The sequence below is a fragment of the Perissodus microlepis genome, chromosome 3 (genome assembly GCF_051167445.1).
Source record: "Perissodus microlepis isolate ML-2025 ecotype Zambia chromosome 3, ASM5116744v1, whole genome shotgun sequence".
In the NCBI taxonomy this organism is placed as follows: domain Eukaryota; kingdom Metazoa; phylum Chordata; class Actinopteri; order Cichliformes; family Cichlidae; genus Perissodus; species Perissodus microlepis.
In genome coordinates this window covers 8529390-8550389 of record NC_140463.1, presented here as the reverse complement: position 1 = coordinate 8550389, position 21000 = coordinate 8529390, and the positions used below count along the sequence as shown (strand labels likewise).

The 21000-nt window shown below is 43.2% G+C and overlaps 1 protein-coding gene and 1 pseudogene across 2 annotated transcripts in view; both read right to left on the bottom strand.

Moving 5' to 3' along the window:
• The window catches only part of LOC146389750 (neural cell adhesion molecule 2-like), a 631716-nt gene that overhangs the window by 480726 nt on the left and 129990 nt on the right, over positions 1–21000 (bottom strand). The gene's annotated exons all lie outside the window — the stretch shown is intronic.
• LOC146389756 (uncharacterized) lies at positions 18446–20436 on the bottom strand (annotated as a pseudogene). Its single transcript, XR_014798526.1, has 3 exons — positions 20196–20436; positions 19920–20037; positions 18446–19678 (listed from the first exon to the last, which is right to left on the bottom strand). The product of XR_014798526.1 is annotated as an uncharacterized LOC146389756 (transcript).

Genomic DNA, 21000 nt, shown 5'->3' with positions numbered 1-21000 from the left:
AAACTTTGCAGAGAGAACAACACAGTATGAACAGTCTTCTCACAGGTACTGATAAAGAAACAAATATAGAGTTTCTCTTAATTCTGATTCAGTTGGTTTTCTGTAATCTTGAGCTTCACATGTTAAGTTTACAGATGGTGAGCTTAAGTTGCCAGAATGTAATGTTCCTACAAAAATACAGGCTAAGTGTGTACCTAAGTTAGTGATTTAACTGAGACAGCTCAACAAAGCCAGTCCTTCTTTGTATTAATTGACTTGACAAAACCAACAAACCCAGGTGAGAGATAAAGGGTATCACAACAGTGGTTATGTTTTCTCTTATTTTGTTCTAATACAGGAGACATTAAAGTCACTTTAGCAAAATGTATTTTAATAGTTGAAGGTTATTGGCAATAACTGTTACGGCCCTGGCCGTCTAGAGTTTGTTTCTGTGCTATGTCTTTAAGTATCTACAGGTCCTTCTTGATTTGAGAGCTGACGGTGGGTTATTGGTCCCCTCATCATGTGCCTGTTTTTAAAACATCCCTCACCAGCAGTTGTTGGCGGCAGCAGGTGACAGCAGCAGCAGAGCCATCCTTGGCCTCCAAACTTTGACATTTGTGTGTGTGATTCTTGAGACCTACAGAGCTTTGGACATAGTGTGTAGACACATTTTCACTTGTAAATAGTAAACTGTAAATAAGCACTGAAGCAGAAGAGGAGAGCTGCCTTAATATTCTCCTGTTTATTTCAGTTAGGGAGTTAGGTGTAGCATGTGTCCTTTGTTTGGTTTATGTTTCACATAGGGTTTAGATAGCACCTCCTTTCCTGATTTAGCTTGTTTTTTTGTTTTTTTTGTTGCTTTTTTTTTGGTTGGGGGGGGCCTTGTTATTTCGGGCTTTGTTCATCCCAGAGTAAAGTTTTTCAGTGTAGACACAAATGAACCACCGCTCACTTCAAAGATTGGCTTCTGAGTATGGTTTTTGGAACCAGGGCGGGGTCACTTCCTTTCCAACCCTTATGTTATGTTTCGGTTATTGTTACGCCCCCAGTCTACAAATATGACTGATTGGTTCTCTTATTTGAGCCCTACAAGCTGAAAGTCACCATATTTTCATCAATCAACAAAATGCAGTGAATGAACAAAAGATAAATCAATAAGTGGTGTAAACACCTTTTGCCTTCAAAACAGCATCAATTCTTCTAGGTGCACTTGCACACAGTTTTTGAAGGTAGGTTGTTCCTACCAGCTTCCTCACATCCTTCTCTCGCTTCATGTAATCCCAGACACACTCGATGATGTTCAGGGCTCTGTGGTGGGCTGTACTATCACTTCCAGTACATCTTGTTCTTCTCTACCCTGGAGATAGTTCTTAATGACTTTGGCTGTATGCTTGGGGTCATTCTCCTGCTGCAGGATAATTCAAATTCACTGAATCATCATTTGAATAGAGACAAATACATTCTTACTGCTCAGTTGCAGCTGCGGGTGACATGGGAAATTGTTACCTGCAGAAAAAATTGTTGCTGCAAGAAGAACAGAGTGTAATCAGTGTTTATTAGTGGTGTCCTTTGGTGTACTGCAGTCCTTAGGATGACGTTTTACTTCAGTGCAGTTCAGTGATGGATGGAGGGAATTTTATTGTAGTCACAGAGATCCATAACAGGGAGCAGGAAAAGAGTTCCACTGGATCACAACAATAAATTCTAAGAGAACAAGATGTATGTAATTTTATCCAATCCAAACCATCTTTATTTATAAAGCACTTTAAAATACCCAGCACAGGACCAAAGTGCTGTACAGTAAATCAGAATCAGAATCAGAAAGGGATTTATTGCCAAATGTTGAGCAGGTTTACAACATTAGGAAATTGCTGCGGTGCTTAGTGCAAACATACCGTCATAAATAACGCTTAAATAGACATGAGAAAAAAAAATAAGAAAAAGAATTAAAAGTGCTAAGTAGATAGATATATACATGAGTGCAGGTGGTGATCAGTGCCAAACATGGAATGATGCAGTGAACACAGCGTAGGGTCATGTGTTAGTGGTGGGAACAGTCATACGGTTATTGTTCATGTGTCCAACAGCAGAGGGGAAGAAACTGTTCTTATGGCGAGAGGTTCTGGTGCGAATGGACCAGAGCCTCCTGCCTGAGGGGAGCAGGTCAAACAGACTGTGTCCAGGGTGAGAAGGGTCAGCTGAGATCCGAGCTGCACGCCTCAGTGTCCTGGAGGTGTACAGGTCCTGCAGAGATGGGAGTCTGCAGCCAATCACCTTCTCAGCAGAGCGCACAACACGCTGCAGTCTCTGTTTGTCCCTGATAGTGGCTCCAGCGTACCACACGGTGATGGAGGAGGTGAGGATGGACTCGATGATTGCAGTGTAGAATTGCATCATCGTCTGTGTTGGCAGGTTGAATTTCTTCAGCTGCCTCAGGAAGTACATACTCTACTGGGCTTTCTTAATGACGGAGGTGATGGTGGGCTCCCACTTCAGGTCCTGGGTGATGGTGGTACCCAGGAAGCGGAATGAGTCCACAGAGGTGATGAGGGTGTCAGTCAGGATGATGGGGGGGAGTGGGGCTGTGTGCTTCCTGAAGTCCACAATAATCTCCACTGTCTTCTGGGCATTCAGTACCAGGTTGTTGTGGCTGCACCAGGACACCAGACGTTCAACCTCCCTCCTGTAGGCAGACTCATCCCCGTCCGAGATGAGTCCAATAACAGTGGTGTCATCTGCAAACTTGATTAGCTTGACAGACTGGTGGGTGGAGGTGCAGCAGTTGGTGTACAGGGAGAAGAGCAGAGGAGAAAGAACACAGCCCTGAGGGGAGCCGGTGCTGATGGTCCGGGAGTCCGAGACATTCTTTCCCAACCTCACATGCTACTTCCTGTCCGTCAGGAAGTCAGTGATGCACCGGCAGATGGGATCAGGCACATTCATCTGGGAAAGCTTGCCTCGGAGATGGTCTGGAAGGATGGTGTTGAAGGCAGAGCTGAAGTCCACAAACAGGATCCTGGCGTAGGTTCCTGGGGAGTCCAGATGCTGCAGGATGAAGTGTAGAGCCATGTTGATGGCGTCATCTACAGACCTGTTGGCTCTGTATGCAAACTGCAGGGGGGCCGTGAGGGTCTTGAGATAGGAGAGAACCAGGCGCTCAAATGACTTCATGACGAAAGATGTCAGAGCCACAGGTCTGTAGTCATTTAGTCCAGTGATCCTAGGTTTCTTGGGCACAGGGATTATGGTAGAGGACTTGAAGCAGGCAGGCACATGACATGCCTGCAGTGAGGAGTTAAAAATGCCAGAAAACACTGGGGCCAGCTCGTTTGCACAGTGTCTGAGGGTGGCAGGAGACACACCGTCTGGGCCAGGAGCTTTTCGAGCATTCAGACTCTTAAACTGCTTCCTCACATCTACTTCATGAATATGAAGAGTTGTGGTGGGAGGAGATGGTGTGAAATCCTCCTTTGTGTGGGGTGAGGAGAGGGGTGTTGTAGGTGAAGTGTTTGATGGTGGTGATGGCTCTATGGAGGGGGGAGAGGTGGGGGAATGAGTGTCCAAAGTGTCTCTATTGTTGGGGCCGTTGGAGGTGTGAAGGCTGCCGGATGGCTCGTCAACACGGCAGTAAAAGTCGTTAAGGGTGTTGGCCAATAGGTTAAGAACAATAGAATAAAACAAAACAGTAAAAAAATAAAACACATAATACATCAAAATGAAAACAGCATAGAATCAAATAAAACAAAAAAAAACACAGAAGAGGTCTGTCTTATCTCAAAAGGCATGTTGTTCCACAGTTTTGGAGCTGCTACAGAAAAAGCGCAATCTCCTCTGAGTTTACGCTCAGTCCCGGGTACATTCAGGAACAGCTGATCAGCTGACCTGAGAGAGGTGGGTGTATACGGCTGTAGCAGCTCAGAGAAATAAGATTGGACTAGGCCATGGAGGGCTTTAAAAGCAAATAAAATAATTTAAAAGGAATCCTAAAAAGAAATGGGCAGCAGGTGAAGTGAAGCTAAAATAGGGGAAATGTGCTCAAACTTTTGAGCTGCAACATATTGGACGCTCTGTAGATGTATGAAGCGCTGACCCCTATATAAAGTGCATTACAGTAATCCAACCGAGTGCTAAGGCGTGGATAACTGTGTCAAAGTGCCTTTGTGAAAGAATTAGCTTTATTTTAGCTCGCTGCCTGAGCTGAAAGAAGCTTGATTTTACCACTGCTTTAATCTAATTGTCAAGTTTCAGATCACAGTCCACTTTGACCAGCAGGTTTGTGACAGTTGGCTTAACATACTGGGCCAAGGTATCTAAATATACATTTGGTGTCTCAGTGGGGCTGCCAAAAACCATCACCTCAGTCTTTTTGTCACTGAATTTCAAAAGGTTAAGAGACATCAAAGCCTTAATGTCATCAAGACACTAAAGTAATGGCTATGAAATATTTGCCTTTTTTCTGTAGAGGGACATAGATCTAACAGTCATCAGCATAGAAGTGAAATGCAATGCTGTGTTTTTCTCAGTATAGATCCAAGAGAGAGCAGATACAAAGAAAAGAGGAGGGGGGCCTAGAACTGAGCTCTGTGGGACACCACACATGAGAGGAGTGGAGGACAAAACATGGTCAGAGGCTGTGTCCCAATTCAGGGTCTGCACGCTTGAAGTACGCGCACTACGCGTACTACGTACGGTGCGTACTATAAGTACGAGAAGTGCGGAAGTGAGAGGCTTGTAAAATCGGACGGTATACGCTTCGTCGCGCTGTTCAGGTTGCCTTGCAACCATGATACTAACCGCGAGACACGTTACATACAGCATTGTTTGACAGAAATGAAGGAGAAAAATGTTTTGTTGGGCTTCATTTCTGTGCTGAACAGTCATTTAAGATTAGTTCGTAAATAACAATTAGTTAATGTTGTTCATGAGACTAAAGTCATCTCACTGTGGTAATGTAAATATAATATGGCCAATATTATAGTATTGTCAGATTATTATGATATATATAATATATAAACACCCAGCACGCCCCTGCGGGCGGTTTATCCTTCAAACTCGGGTCCTCTACCAGAGGCCTGGGAGCTTGAGGGTCCTGCGCAGTATCTTAGCTGTTCCCAGGACTGCGCTCTTCTGGACAGAGATCTCCGATGTTATTCCCGGGATCTGCTGGAGCCACTCGCCTAGCTTGGGAGTCACCGCACCTAGTGCTCCGATTACCACGGGGACCACCGTTACCTTCACCCTCCACATCCTCTTGAGCTCTTCTCTGAACCCTTGGTATTTCTCCAGCTTCTCGTGTTCCTTCTTCCTGATATTGCTGTCATTCGGAACCGCTACATCGATCACTACGGCCGTCTTCTTCTGTTTGTCTACCACCACTATGTCCGGTTGGTTAGCCACCACCATTTTGTCCGTCTGTATCTGGAAGTCCCACAGGATCTTAGCTCGGTCATTCTCCACCACCCTTGGGGGCATCTCCCACCTTGACCTCGGGACTTCCAGGTTATACTCGGCACAGATGTTCCTGTACACTATGCCGGCCACTTGGTTATGGCGTTCCATGTATGCCTTGCCTGCTAGCATCTTGCACCCTGCTGTTATGTGCTGGATTGTCTCTGGGGCATCTTTACACAGTCTGCACCTGGGGTCTTGCCTGGTGTGATAGACCCCAGCCTCTATGGATCTTGTGCTCAGAGCTTGTTCTTGTGCTGCCATGATTAGTGCCTCTGTGCTGTCTTTCAGTCCAGCTTTGTCCAGCCACTGGTAGGATTTCTGGATATCAGCCACCTCCTCTATCTGCCGGTGGTACATACCGTGCAGGGGCCTGTCCTTCCATGATGGTTCCTCGTCTCCCTCCTCTTTCTTGGGTTTCTGCTGCCTGAGGTATTCACTGAGCACTCGGTCAGTTGGGGCCATCTTCCCAATGTATTCTTGGATGTTCGTTGTCTCATCCTGGACTGTGGTGCTGACACTCACCAGTCCCCGGCCCCCTTCCTTCCGCTTAGCGTACAGCCTCAGGGTGCTGGACTTGGGGTGAAACCCTCCATACATGGTAAGGAGCTTTCTTGTCTTTATGTCAGTGGCTTCTATCTCCTCCTTTGGCCAGCCTATTACCCCAGCAGGGTACCTGATCACGGGCAGGGCGTACGTGTTGATGGCCCGGATCTTGTTCTTACCGTTCAGCTGACTCCTCAGGACTTGCCTGACCCTCTGCAGGTACTTGGTGGTTGCAGCTTTTCTAGCAGCCTCTTCATGGTTCCCATTCGCCTGCGGGATCCCCAGGTGCTTGTAACTGTCCTCTATGTCTGCAATGTTGTCTTCTGGTAGTATATGCTGTACACATATACACATATATGTACATATATACATATACACATATATACACATATACAGGGAGTGCAGAATTATTAGGCAAATGAGTATTTTGTCCACATCATCCTCTTCATGCATGTTGTCTTACTCCAAGCTGTATAGGCTCGAAAGCCTACTACCAATTAAGCATATTAGGTGATGTGCATCTCTGTAATGAGAAGGGGTGTGGTCTAATGACATCAACACCCTATATCAGGTGTGCATAATTATTAGGCAACGTCCTTTCCTTTGGCAAAATGGGTCAAAAGAAGGACTTGACAGGCTCAGAAAAGTCAAAAATAGTGAGATATCTTCCAGAGGGATGCAGCAGTCTCAAAATTGCAAAGCTTCTGAAGCGTGATCATCGAACAATCAAGCGTTTCTTTCAAAATAGTCAACAGGGTCGCAAGAAGCGTGTGGAAAAACCAAGGCGCAAAATAACTGCCCATGAACTGAGAAAAGTCAAGCGTGCAGCTGCCAAGATGCCACTTGCCACCAGTTTGGCCATATTTCAGAGCTGCAACATCACTGGAGTGCCCAAAAGCACAAGGTGTGCAATACTCAGAGACATGGCCAAGGTAAGAAAGGCTGAAAGACGACCACCACTGAACAAGACACACAAGCTGAAACGTCAAGACTGGGCCAAGAAATATCTCAAGACTGATTTTTCTAAGGTTTTATGGACTGATGAAATGAGAGTGAGTCTTGATGGGCCAGATGGATGGGCCCGTGGCTGGATTGGTAAAGGGCAGAGAGCTCCAGTCCGACTCAGACGCCAGCAAGGTGGAGGTGGAGTACTGGTTTGGGCTGGTATCATCAAAGATGAGCTTGTGGGGCCTTTTCGGGTTGAGGATGGAGTCAAGCTCAACTCCCAGTCCTACTGCCAGTTTCTGGAAGACACCTTCTTCAAGCAGTGGTACAGGAAGAAGTCTGCATCCTTCAAGAAAAACATGATTTTCATGCAGGACAATGCTCCATCACATGCGTCCAAGTACTCCACAGCGTGGCTGGCAAGAAAGGGTATAAAAGAAGAAAAACTAATGACATGGCCACCTTGTTCACCTGATCTGAACCCCATTGAGAACCTGTGGTCCATCATCAAATGTGAGATTTACAAGGAGGGAAAACAGTACACCTCTCTGAACAGTGTCTGGGAGGCTGTGGTTGCTGCTGCACGCAATGTTGATGGTGAACAGATCAAAACACTGACAGAATCCATGGATGGCAGGCTTTTGAGTGTCCTTGCAAAGAAAGGTGGCTATATTGGTCGCTGATTTGTTTTTGTTTTGTTTTTGAATGTCAGAAATGTATATTTGTGAATGTGGAGATGTTATATTGGTTCCACTGGTAAAAATAAATAATTGAAATGGGTATATATTTGTTTTTTGTTAAGTTGCCTAATAATTATGCACAGTAATAGTCACCTGCACACACAGATATCCCCCTAAAATAGCTAAAACTAAAAACAAACTAAAAACTACTTCCAAAAACATTCAGCTTTGATATTAATGAGTTTTTTGGGTTCATTGAGAACATGGTTGTTGTTCAATAATAAAATTATTCCTCAAAAATACAACTTGCCTAATAATTCTGCACTCCCTGTAGACACCACACAGAGGCTCGGAGGAACAGTGTAAAACACGATTTTATTTTGGTGAAATCACTAAATATGAACTAAAGGTGAGTGTAAGGAAGAGGACTCCCTTACTAAATGTATTGATATTATATTATCTGTATAGCACTTTAGAGCACACCTTTCACTTTATTAAAAGCACCTTATCAAGCATTTTATTTAGCATTGCACTTTAAGCATGGATTTGCACACAAGAAGTTTAAATATTTATTGACTATTTATTGGGAATTTTAAAATCAGTTGGTAGCCTTATTTCAGATCCTGCACAGCTGCTCCTCATCAAGGAATATCGTGGTTGTCTGTGAGGAGAAAAGAATGGTGATTGAGATTGTGATTAAGGTTTACCAGTAAGGAAAACTAATGCAAGTGTGTGTGTGGGGGAAATCTAGGAATAAAAGTGGTCCAGACACCATTTCAAGGTTCCGGGAGAGCCCATTGGTTAAGAGAGTGTGGTGAATCTTTTTGTGCTTGGGTTTCTGGGTTTTTATAATATTGGGTTTGGTGTAACATTAAAGTGTGAACTATTTATTAATATGAAAATGTGAAATGTATTTATTTACGAGCCAGTCCCTTTACTACAGTTCGGAGCCGGGGACCTTCAGTAATCGTAATAAATCACACAACAATAGTACATTCATGTAGTTGTAAAAAGCATGATAATATATTAAGTAATCCAAAGTGTTCAGAATACGTTACTCTCATTGAGTAACGTAACGGAATACGATACAAAATACATTATGGGGCATGTATTCTGTAATCTGTAGTGGAATACATTTTAAAAGTAACCTTCCCAACACTGTACTGTGCCACGTGCATATCTTTGGAAATAATGAATTAGGTGGCAAAATCTGGGAATTAAAATCAGTTAATTAACTAAAAAGATAGAAATCAAGTTGATAACCAAATTGAAAGGTAATATGTGTCAGTGTGGCCATATTCATCAGCATGAACATCAGACAAGTTCAGGTTCTGTCACGACCGGGCAGCCAACACAAGGAAGAGGACTCAGATGTACAGGGAGTGCAGAATTATTAGGCAAATGAGTATTTTGTCCACAACATCCTCTTCATGCATGTTGTCTTACCCCAAGCTTTATAGGCTCAAAAGCCTACTACCAATTAAGCATATTAGGTGATGTGCATCTCTGTAATGAGAAGGGGTGTGGTCTAATGACATCAACACCCTATATCAGGTGTGCATAATTATTAGGCAACGTCCTTTCCTTTGGCAAAATGGGTCAAAAGAAGGACTTGACAGGCTCAGAAAAGTCAAAAATAGTGAGATATCTTCCAGAGGGATGCAGCAGTCTCAAAATTGCAAAGCTTCTGAAGCGTGATCATCGAACAATCAAGCGTTTCTTTCAAAATAGTCAACAGGGTCGCAAGAAGCGTGTGGAAAAACCAAGGCGCAAAATAACTGCCCATGAACTGAGAAAAGTCAAGCGTGCAGCTGCCAAGATGCCACTTGCCACCAGTTTGGCCATATTTCAGAGCTGCAACATCACTGGAGTGCCCAAAAGCACAAGGTGTGCAATACTCAGAGACATGGCCAAGGTAAGAAAGGCTGAAAGACGACCACCACTGAACAAGACACACAAGCTGAAACGTCAAGACTGGGCCAAGAAATATCTCAAGACTGATTTTTCTAAGGTTTTATGGACTGATGAAATGAGAGTGAGTCTTGATGGGCCAGATGGATGGGCCCGTGGCTGGATTGGTAAAGGGCAGAGAGCTCCAGTCTGACTCAGACGCCAGCAAGGTGGAGGTGGAGTACTGGTTTGGGCTGGTATCATCAAAGATGAGCTTGTGGGGCCTTTTCGGGTTGAGGATGGAGTCAAGCTCAACTCCCAGTCCTACTGCCAGTTTCTGGAAGACACCTTCTTCAAGCAGTGGTACAGGAAGAAGTCTGCGTCCTTCAAGAAAAACATGATTTTCATGCAGGACAATGCTCCATCACACGCGTCCAAGTACTCCACAGCGTGGCTGGCAAGAAAGGGTATAAAAGAAGTAAAACTAATGACATGGCCACCTTGTTCACCTGATCTGAACCCCATTGAGAACCTGTGGTCCATCATCAAATGTGAGATTTACAAGGAGGGAAAACAGTACACCTCTCTGAACAGTGTCTGGGAGGCTGTGGTTGCTGCTGCACGCAATGTTGATGGTGAACAGATCAAAACACTGACAGAATCCATGGATGGCAGGCTTTTGAGTGTCCTTGCAAAGAAAGGTGGCTATATTGGTCGCTGATTTGTTTTTGTTTTGTTTTTGAATGTCAGAAATGTATATTTGTGAATGTGGAGATGTTATATTGGTTTCACTGGTAAAAATAAATAATTGAAATGGGTATATATTTGTTTTTTGTTAAGTTGCCTAATAATTATGCACAGTAATAGTCACCTGCACACACAGATATCCCCCTAAAATAGCTAAAACTAAAAACTACTTCCAAAAACATTCAGCTTTGATATTAACGAGTTTTTTGGGTTCATTGAGAACATGGCTGTTGTTCAATAATAAAATTATTCCTCAAAAATACAACTTGCCTAATAATTCTGCACTCCCTGTGTGTGTGTATATATATGTGTGTGTATATATATATATATATGTGTGTTTTTATATATATTTATATATGTGTATATATATATATATGTGTGTGTGTATATATATGTATATATATATATATGTGTGTGTGTGTATACAGTGGGGCAAAAAAGTATTTAGTCAGCCACCGATTGTGCAAGTTCCCCCACCTAAAATGATGACAGAGGTCAGTAATTTGCACCAGAGGTACACTTCAACTGTGAGAGACAGAATGTGAAAAAAAAATCCATGAATCCACATGGTAGGATTTGTAAAGAATTTATTCGTAAATCAGGGTGGGAAATAAGTATTTCGTCAATAACAAAAATACAACTCAATACTTTGTAACATAACCTTTGTTGGCAATAACAGAGGTCAAACGTTTACTATAGGTCTTTACCAGGTTTGCACACACAGTAGCTGGTATTTTGGCCCATTCCTCCATGCAGATCTTCTCGAGAGCAGTGATGTTTTGGGGCTGTCGCCGAGCAACACGGACTTTCAACTCCCGCCACAGATTTTCTATGGGGTTGAGGTCTGGAGACTGGCTAGGCCACTCCAGGACTTTCAAATGCTTCTTACGGAGCCACTCCTTTGTTGCCCGGGCGGTGTGTTTTGGATCATTGTCATGTTGGAAGACCCAGCTTCGTTTCATCTTCAAAGTTCTCACTGATGGAAGGAGGTTTTGGCTCAAAATCTCACGATACATGGCCCCATTCATTCTGTCCTTAACACGGATCAGTCGTCCTGTCCCCTTGGCAGAAAAACAGCCCCATAGCATGATGTTTCCACCCCCATGCTTCACAGTAGGTATGGTGTTCTTGGGATGCAACTCAGTATTCTTCTTCCTCCGAACACGACGAGTTGAGTTTATACCAAAAAGTTCTACTTTGGTTTCATCTGACCACATGACATTCTCCCAATCCTCTGCTGTATCATCCATGTGCTCTCTGGCAAACTTCAGACGGGCCTGGACATGCACTGGCTTCAGCAGCGGAACACGTCTGGCACTGCGGGATTTGATTCCCTGCCGTTGTAGTGTGTTACTGATGGTGGCCTTTGTTACTGTGGTCCCAGCTCTCTGCAGGTCATTCACCAGGTCCCCCCGTGTGGTTCTGGGATCTTTGCTCACCGTTCTCATGATCATTTTGACCCCACGGGATGAGATCTTGCGTGGAGCCCCAGATCGAGGGAGATTATCAGTGGTCTTGTATGTCTTCCATTTTCTGATGATTGCTCCCACAGTTGATTTTTTCACACCAAGCTGCTTGCCTATTGTAGATTCACTCTTCCCAGTCTGGTGCAGGTCTACAATACTTTTCCTGGTGTCCTTCGAAAGCTCTTTGGTCTTGGCCATGGCGGAGTTTGGAGTCTGACTGTTTGAGGCTGTGGACAGGTGTCTTTTATACAGATGATGAGTTCAAACAGGTGCCATTCATACAGGTAACGAGTGGGGGACAGAAAAGCTTCTTACAGAAGACGTTACAGGTCTGTGAGAGCCAGAGATTTTCCTTGTTTGAGGTGACCAAATACTTATTTTCCACCCTGATTTACGAATAAATTCTTTACAAATCCTACCATGTGGATTCATGGATTTTTTTTTTCACATTCTGTCTCTCACAGTTGGAGTGTACCTCTGGTGCAAATTACTGACCTCTGTCATCATTTTAAGTGGGGGAACTTGCACAATCGGTGGCTGACTAAATACTTTTTTGCCCCACTGTATGTGTGTGTGTGTATATGTGTGTGTATGTGTGTATATGCATATATATGTGTGTTTATATATATATATATATATATATATATATATATATATATATATGTATGTATATATATATATATATGTATGTATATATATATATATATGTATGTATATATATATATATATGTATGTATATATATATATGTATGTATATATATATATATATATATATATATGTATATATAAAAAATCACTGACATTCAGCTTGTTGTGTTTGTGGATATATGACTGACTTTAATTATTAAACATTCGCACATAAATAAGTGACGTCATATTCAGTACTTTTGACAGTTCACTCTTCGGCCGCTCCATCTTATTAGGGAAATTCCATATACATAAATGTAAATTTCAAAAATCAACCCCGTCATTCAATTTGTTTTTGATTGAAATTGAATATTACTTAAACTCTCTTAAATTAACTTCCAATAAAAAAGGTTTATCATTGATTGAAATTCATTCAGAAATGTTTAACGAATGAGCTGTCACAACTTTTACGTACAAAGTTGTTATGAAGTCTGTCACATTTCCCCCCCCCCTTTTTTTTCTTTTTTCTTTTTTTATCCTTTATTTATTTATCCTTCTTATTTCATTGTACTGTATATTGTTACTCTTATTTGCCTTGTATGTCTACTGTACAAACTGAACTGGAATGACTGACTGTTCGCTTTATGATTTCCATAAAGTTTGGAAAAAAAACAAAAACCTCTCTGGCCGCTCCCTTCTGCCGTATTTTGCGGCAAAATTCTCCACACCCACCGCCGCGCTATGAATTGTGGGATATATGGGACCACGAAGCATGCACCGGACCACGCTTGATATTTGGGGAAATCGACGGCGCATTTGGAGTATGCATTTGAAGTACACTTCGAATTGGGACAGCCATCGTCGCGTGGCGGTGACGTAACCGCACTTAAAATGCGTACTTCAAGCGTGCAGACCCTGAATTGGGACACAGCCCCTGAATTGGGACACAGCCACTCACCCCCTCCTTCCTGGCTCACAGCTTTTTCTTCTTCTTAGTTGGCAACCAATGTTAAGGCGCATTACCGCCCCCTGGCTCACAGCTCAGTGGACATTTAGATGAGAAAATATATATTTGACACATTTAAGGAAAAAAAATAATAAAATAAAAATAAACAAAATAAATGTTTATTAAGAAATTTTGATAGGAAATTGCTTGATTTTAAAAATGTTTTTGCTCTTTTTTGCTCTATAAAATAGTTTTTTTCTTTTAGAATCACTCATCTTAGCAGTAGGATTTACATTAAAAGAGAAACAAATTAAATTTGAGTGAAAATGTACATTTTATCAATCTCTGGTCAACTGACTCAGTGAATCAAATGACTCAAAAATTCGATTCGCTTTGGTGAGTGACTCATTCAAACTCGATTCAGTAAAAAGAATCAAATTTACCATCACTAGAAAGGAGATAGGGCTTTGGAGCGTGATGTCACGGGGGTGGGCGTGGAAAGGATTTTGGCCCAATCCGCCATTTTCGGGGTCTAGCGCAAGCGAAAAGGGAGCGAAGGCACACACAACAGCCATGGTTCGTATTTGCTGTGTGGTCGGCTGCAATGTTCGATCACATGACCGGCAAGAGAATAAGCTTGAAAAGGGTTTGTCTTTTCATTCTTTCTCAACCTGGAAGCAACACGAGGCAGCTCGTGTATTGATGTTACCAAACAAAGGCGTCTAGCCTGGATAGCAGCTGTGAGACGAGCTGATATCCAGTTCTCTTCCATCTCCAAATATCTGTTGGTGCTCCAGACATTTTCATTCCGGTAAGTTCTAAATATGTTCATATCACTCTTTATAGCCTATTAGTTTTATTTTCTATGCGCTCTGAGGTCATAGCAAATTAGAACAAACATCCTACTGAGTGATTTTGCAGAACTACCTTCTATTTATAGAGTTGCTAATTATTTGGCATTATTGCAGCAAACCAGCCTATGAAATGGATGAAACACATTGTGACTGAGTTCTAGCGCTACACAAGGGACCTGCTTCAAACATACCACCATGCCAATCAGATTACTTCTTCCATGTGAGGGTGAAGAGGTGACCCTCCTGGATAAGATGGTGAAGGTTTGCTGCGTTTGGTGAACAGTGTGATAATAAAACCAGGGAAAAATGAAACCTGCTCCTATTAAATATTCTTTAGTCTTGTGCTGTTAAAATTGCTGTATTTTTTCAAAAGATATAGTAAATAAAGTAATGTTAGTAGTGGGTGATATCATGTAAACACTCATGATTTTGTGTAAACATTTTGTCATTTGTAAACTATAAATGACATGGATTCTACATTGTAACTGATGTGATGTTCTATAAGGTGGTTTTAATTAAAAAAGAGGCAAAAATTAGTTTGTTTCTTTATTCAACTTTTGAACAGTGGTACTCAGTCAGTAGATATTCAGTAAATGCAAATTATTTACACGGCAGTGCACAACAGGCATAAATCTAGACCCCTAGATAAAACATTATGGGTCATTCCCACAACCCACAGCTTTACTGTGTTCCAGCAAAGTATCCAATAGCAGTGACAATTCCTCCACAGTAGCAGGTGGGATTTTTCTTTTTTGAGGACGGCTCCTTTTACCTGTCAATACGGATGGTCTGTTTATGTTTTGATCAAGAGCCTTTTTTTGGGCAGCTGAAGAGGAGAAGTCTATCTTATGGCCAACCTCTGGCTGTATCTTGGTCATATTACCCAGCAAAACCCAGTATGCAGGTTCATCTGTAACAGTCCTTGTGGCCACGGATCAACACTGTTGCTTCTACATTAAACAGAAGAGCAGCGACATGGCTGCAGGTCTCTGCGACTCCGGCCATACAGGTGCAGTGGGCGGCTTCAACCTTCCCTGTGATGCTCACAGTGACCCATAATAATAATGGATTGGATTTATATAGCGCTTTTCAAGGCACCCAAAGCGCTTTACAATGCCACTATTCATTCACTCTCACATTCACACACTGGTGGAGGCAAGCTACGGTTGTAGCCATAGCTGCCCTGGGGCAGACTGGCATATCGCGCCATCGGCCCCTCTGGCCAACACCAGTAGGGTAAAGTGTCTTGCCCAAGGACACAATGACCAGGACAGAGAGCCCGGGGATCGAACCAGCGACCTTCCAGTTACAGAAGCGCTACAGAAGCACTTCCCAACCCCCTGAACCACAGTCGCCATGGCTGCAATGCTGGTTCATTCAGTCTTTGAGAGTGCAGTACCTGAAACACACACAGACAAAGTTCATTTAAAGACAAGAACTAATGAGCCAAGGCCAACGTAAATGTGTTTTATCTACTTTATCATAAATGTAACAAAGTGTTTAGAAAGTTAGCACATACATGTAATTTTTCATTTCTTTATGTGTCCATCTATAGAACGCTGCATGTTATATTCTAAATCTGCCTGTTCTCTCTCAGAAACCTGCCAGCAGAAAATGAACCTAAAGTATGTAATGCAAGGATGTAATCACTTTCAAGATGGAGAAAGCATAAAGTGACAATTATGAATCACTTAATATGATAAGGAGATTCTGCAGGTCATTAATCAATGTATAAAATTAAAATAAAATGTATTTTTAGTGACACAGGATACAAACATAGAAGCAAGATGTATAATTAGGATTATTTATAATAAATATGAATAAATTAGTGCAATTTCTTTAACCATAAAGAATAACTAAATCCTTCAGGACAATGTCACATCAATGCACTGAACTCACTATGTTATCCACCTAACAGCCTCCACATGTTCTCACTGTAATTTCCCCTCATGAATGAATGCACTTATGCTGCACTAATGTGAATGTTTGCAGGGAAATCAAATGCATTTCACACGCAGTACTCGAGCTGACTTACCTTTGTTTGAATGACGACTTGTACGCGCTGACTCCACAGACAAGGTACGAAAATATGTCAGGCTACGTCAATAGCGGTTGGTCTTTAGGGTTTCTACTGCACGGCCGTATTTCATACGGGTCCACATTTCCAATGCACGCTATTTTCTGCAAGTACCGCTGCTTCGCCTCTGGACGCAATCGGTCTCTATACAGTTCATTTCCTTTTGAGCTGCTTTTAAGCATCTTTCTTGTAGTCGTCGTTCCAACACAGTGTGTTTGTTTTGATTCGTAGACCCCCAAAAATGGCGCTGCGCTCCCACAATGCACTGCGGCGTGACGTCAACTCCAAAGCCCTATAGCGATTGTGGGATCGCGGAGCCATGTCAGTAGGCCAGAAAGGAAAACAAGCGCACAGTGTTGGAGTGTTGGATTCGGGACTGCCAGAACCATGCTCAAAATCAGCGCAAAAGACAAAGGGCTGTATCGCGACCGATTGTGCCCAGACGCCAAGAGACGGTACTTTGAAAAAATTGCGTGCATCGGTAATGTGGACCCATATGAAATAAGGAAGTGCAGTGGAAACCCAGACGACCTACCGCCTTTGTCCTATCCCGATATCTTCGCATACCTTGTCTGTGGAGTCAGCGCATACACAGCGAACCAGTTTAAGAATTATAAATCCCTGGAGGCCCACATCCAATTCACGAACGGCTGGGTGCAGGATTTGTCAATCTTTAAGCCTCCACGCTGCGAGTACGTTGTCGTTAAGACAAAGGTAAGTCGCTTTGAACTTGATAACTTTCTAAACAACTTCCTTGTTACAGTTTTTGATTTGCACGTACAGCCAACCCATCTATATTAGCCTCTGTTAATTACAGGCCTTTTATTAAAAGTGGTTTTTGTGTGTTTCAGGTACTGCACTCACAACGTCTGAATGAAACTGCATTACAGCCATGGGTCATTGTGAGCACCAATGGGAGAGTTGAGGCTGCTCACTGCACATGCATGGCCGGAGTTGCAGAGACCTGCACCCATGTTGCTGCTCTTTTGTTTAAAGTCGAGGCTACAGTGCGTATCAGAGGCACCAGAACTGTAACAGACGAGCCAGCATATTGGGTATTGCCCGGAAATATGACCAGGATACAGCCCGAGGTTGCACACAACATTGACTTCTCCTCAGCAGCTGCCCAAAAACGTGGTCTTGATGAAGTCATAAACACACCCTCTGCATCGATAGGCAAAAGGAGGCGATCGCAAAAAAGGCAGATTCCTATTGCAACGCTGGAGGATTTGTCACCATTACTGGATACACTGCAGAAGCACAGCAAAGCAGTGACTTTGTGTGGAGTCGAAAACTATTACACCAACTACACTACACAGTCACCCACATTACCCCAATCACTGGCGTGTTTACACAACAGAGACGCTGAGTCCCTTGGCCTTCCTGATCTTCAGGTGCACTGTCTAAAGTTTCTTACGGCAGCAAGTGTTACAGAGGCGCAGGCAGAAGAGATTGAAGCACAGACTAGATCGCAGCACATGACCCCTGCATGGTTTCGCTGGCGTGCAGGGAGAATCACAGCTTTGTCTATGCATGCTGTTTTGGCTACAAGTTTGGACACTCCAGCCCAAAGTGTTGTGAATCGTGTGTGTTACCCAGAAAATACCTTTTCTACTGTGCAAACAAGGTGGGGTATCGAGCATGAAGAGGATGCAAGAAAGGCCTACAACGAGATAATGGCATCGCATCACCGCAATCTGCAGGTACGTTTATGTGGTTTCTGTGTGAACACCAATTTACCGGAAGTAGGAGCATCTCCAGACGGACTGACAATATGTGACTGTTGTGGTAAGGGGTGCCTGGAGATAAAGTGTCCTTTTAAACAACGAACGGCCAGCATTAAGGAGGCTTTGGCTGCACAGGACAAAGACATTTGCTTGGAGGTAGCTGCTAATGGTCTTCAGTTGAAGCAGGCGCACCCATACTACTGCCAGGTACAAACACAAATCTTTGTTACGGGCGCCAACCACTGTGACCTCGTTGTGTCGACACAGAGAGACCTTGCTGTGATTCGTGCCTTCCCTGCTGTGGATTTCTGGAAACCGCGCTTAAAGCAAGCACAAGACTTCTTTCGTAAAGTGTGCCTTCCTGAACTTGTTGGGAAATACTTCTCGAAACAACGTGCTGCTCTAAATAGCCTGTAATGTTTCATGTTGTGGTTAAAGATTGATGACAGCTGTGTGGTGCGATGTAAATAGTTTGCATTTCATTTTTATGTGATTGCTGTGTACATGTGAATAGATCTATAATAAAGAAAAACAAACAAATATACTATTCTTTTTTGTTTTATTAAAACAACTTCACACAAAGTACAACTATTTACAATGTACTGTACATCCAAAAAAACAGCTTTAAGAATACTCAACAGGAGCAAGTGTCATTTGGCCCTGGTTTGACAACAACACTGGGGCACATATTAACAAAAACACAGCAAACCTTAATGATCTTATCAAGAAGTGTTGTGTCTTCAGCCTCACATGATAAGAGTAATCGGATTGGCATTGTAGTGTGTAACATTTTGAACTTGTTGCGCAAACTACCTATTACTCGCTCAACATGAATTCTCAGGTGGGCAATTGCTCTCGTTTGTTCAACGTCCCTTGCATCAAGTTGACAGTAGCCTTTTGTGAAAGCTGGAATCTTGACCTCCGCACACATCATTCCTACAGCATCTCTGATGTCAAAGCCTCTGTCAGCCAATACTACGTCCCCTGGTAACAGCTTTTGAAGAATGCCACATCTCTCTGTGATGTGTTTATCTGATGCACGACCCCCCCCATCCCCTGGAAATGAAAGAAATAGCTCCATGGGGTGTAATCCCGATGAGGTATTTTATGGTGTGTGTACCCTTGTAATGAGAGTATGTTTGTGCGCATGACTTTAAATTAGATGGTCTTTCTGTTCGAATCTCAAAACAGTCAACAATGATGGCTACTCGTTTTCCAAAAGTTTCAGTAAACTGTGGAGGCATTGTCGCCTGCAGACAGTGCCTCTCAGGCCAGTGCACCAGTGCTCCTAAGCGGGCATACGAAACATCAATGGTATCGGTGAAGACAGAAGACAGTGTTTTGTGGGACACATCGAATAGAAGACAAAGATGCTGGACTGGAAGATCAAGTCTCAGATGCATTAGTGTGAGTAAGAGCATTTGGAAACCTGTCAGTTTCTTCGATATTGGCAGGAAATCTTTGACAGTGTTGAAGAGGGACATTAAGACAGCATAACAATGTAGTCCAGTGTAATATCTTACTTTTTCGGTATCGTCCTTTAAGAAAGTTTCATTCAGCTCTGTCTTTTGCAACTGTGCTCAAAGCAGTCTGTTCTCCTCCAACAGCCGGTTTATTTCTGCTCTGCCCTGTTGACTGCACACACAATCCTTCGTCTGCCCTTCAGCTTCCGTGACGCTGTCACTCCCATCACCACTGTCCATATTTGCAGCTGGTACGTCAACCTCCACTTGCCCAACACAACTGCTGTCCACTGCCTCCATGACATGGTTATTTTGTTGTTGTTCTTCTGTCAGACCTTCATCGATCATCAAGCCTGTAAGATAGAAATAGTGCATAGACATAAGGTTAATGTACACCAATATTCCAATGACAGGTGTGTGATTCATCTTTAAGTTATGTGCGGATTAGTGTACCATAAGAGCAATTTAGTATGTTTTTAGAGAGGGGGGGGTGTTTACCTGCAATGGGTGCTCTTTTTCGCTTCCGTTGCATACGCCTTGCGTGCCGGTTCGAGTCTGACACAGGTTTGTCGTCGTGCCCCATGTGCAGTGTTGGTGCCCAGTCTGGATTTGTTACATCCATTTCATATGCTGGTTTGCCTGCAATAATGCCAAATCAAAAGCTACTCAGTCGACATGACGTGGTTCTGCAGCATCACACATTAGCATTTTTTATCTCATTATCTATGACCGCAGCGCATTGAAAAAAAAAACACTAAAAGCCTTTTAATAGTGATATGAATTAATTTAGAACTCACCGGAGAGAAAATGCCGCGAGCAAACCAACAAAAAGCTGGGGATTGCACGGAACTCGATATCCGCTCGTCTCACCGCTGCAATCCATGCCTGGCGTCTTTGTTTGGTGATATCGGATACATGGGATCCCTCACGTTGCCGCCAGGATGGAAAACGATGAAAAGATAGCCCATTATCCAGTTTCTTGCCTTCACGATCGTGAGATCTAACGTTGCAACCGACTACACAACACATACGAACCATAGCTGAAGCTGTATCCTTTGTCTGGCCTACTGTCATGGCGGCGGGGGGCATGGCCCGCCTCCTGTGACATCACGCTCCAAAGCCCTATTGGCTCTACTTTTGAAATAACACTCCCACGTGGTTACGTTGTGCAGCTGAGTCACGTGACAGCACAGCAACAAATCACAGCAGAGCCGGGTAAAGGGGGCGGAGCAAAGTGTCTTTGCAGGAGAGGAGTCGAGCAGAGAGAGCTGCTTTTTCATGAAACGGGAGTAAAGTAGTGAACTTACAGGAACATATACCACTACCAACGTTTGGATCGATATCTGCATCGATCTGCACACCCTTGTCTCCTGGATTGTAGCTGAGATCAGCGTGAACCACGTGGGTCTCTGCTCCCTGATCTGTTTCCTGTTTCTCTCGGTTTGTGGGCTCATCTAAAGGTAAGCACCGAGCTAACTTTAATGCGGGTTCAGTTTATGTTGAATTTAGCTCTGTTGAGAATAATAGATTGCTTGGTATACACTGGAGTTAGACAGACTGTAGAGTTTGTGATTGCTTGCAACATTATGAATGGTGGTTGCT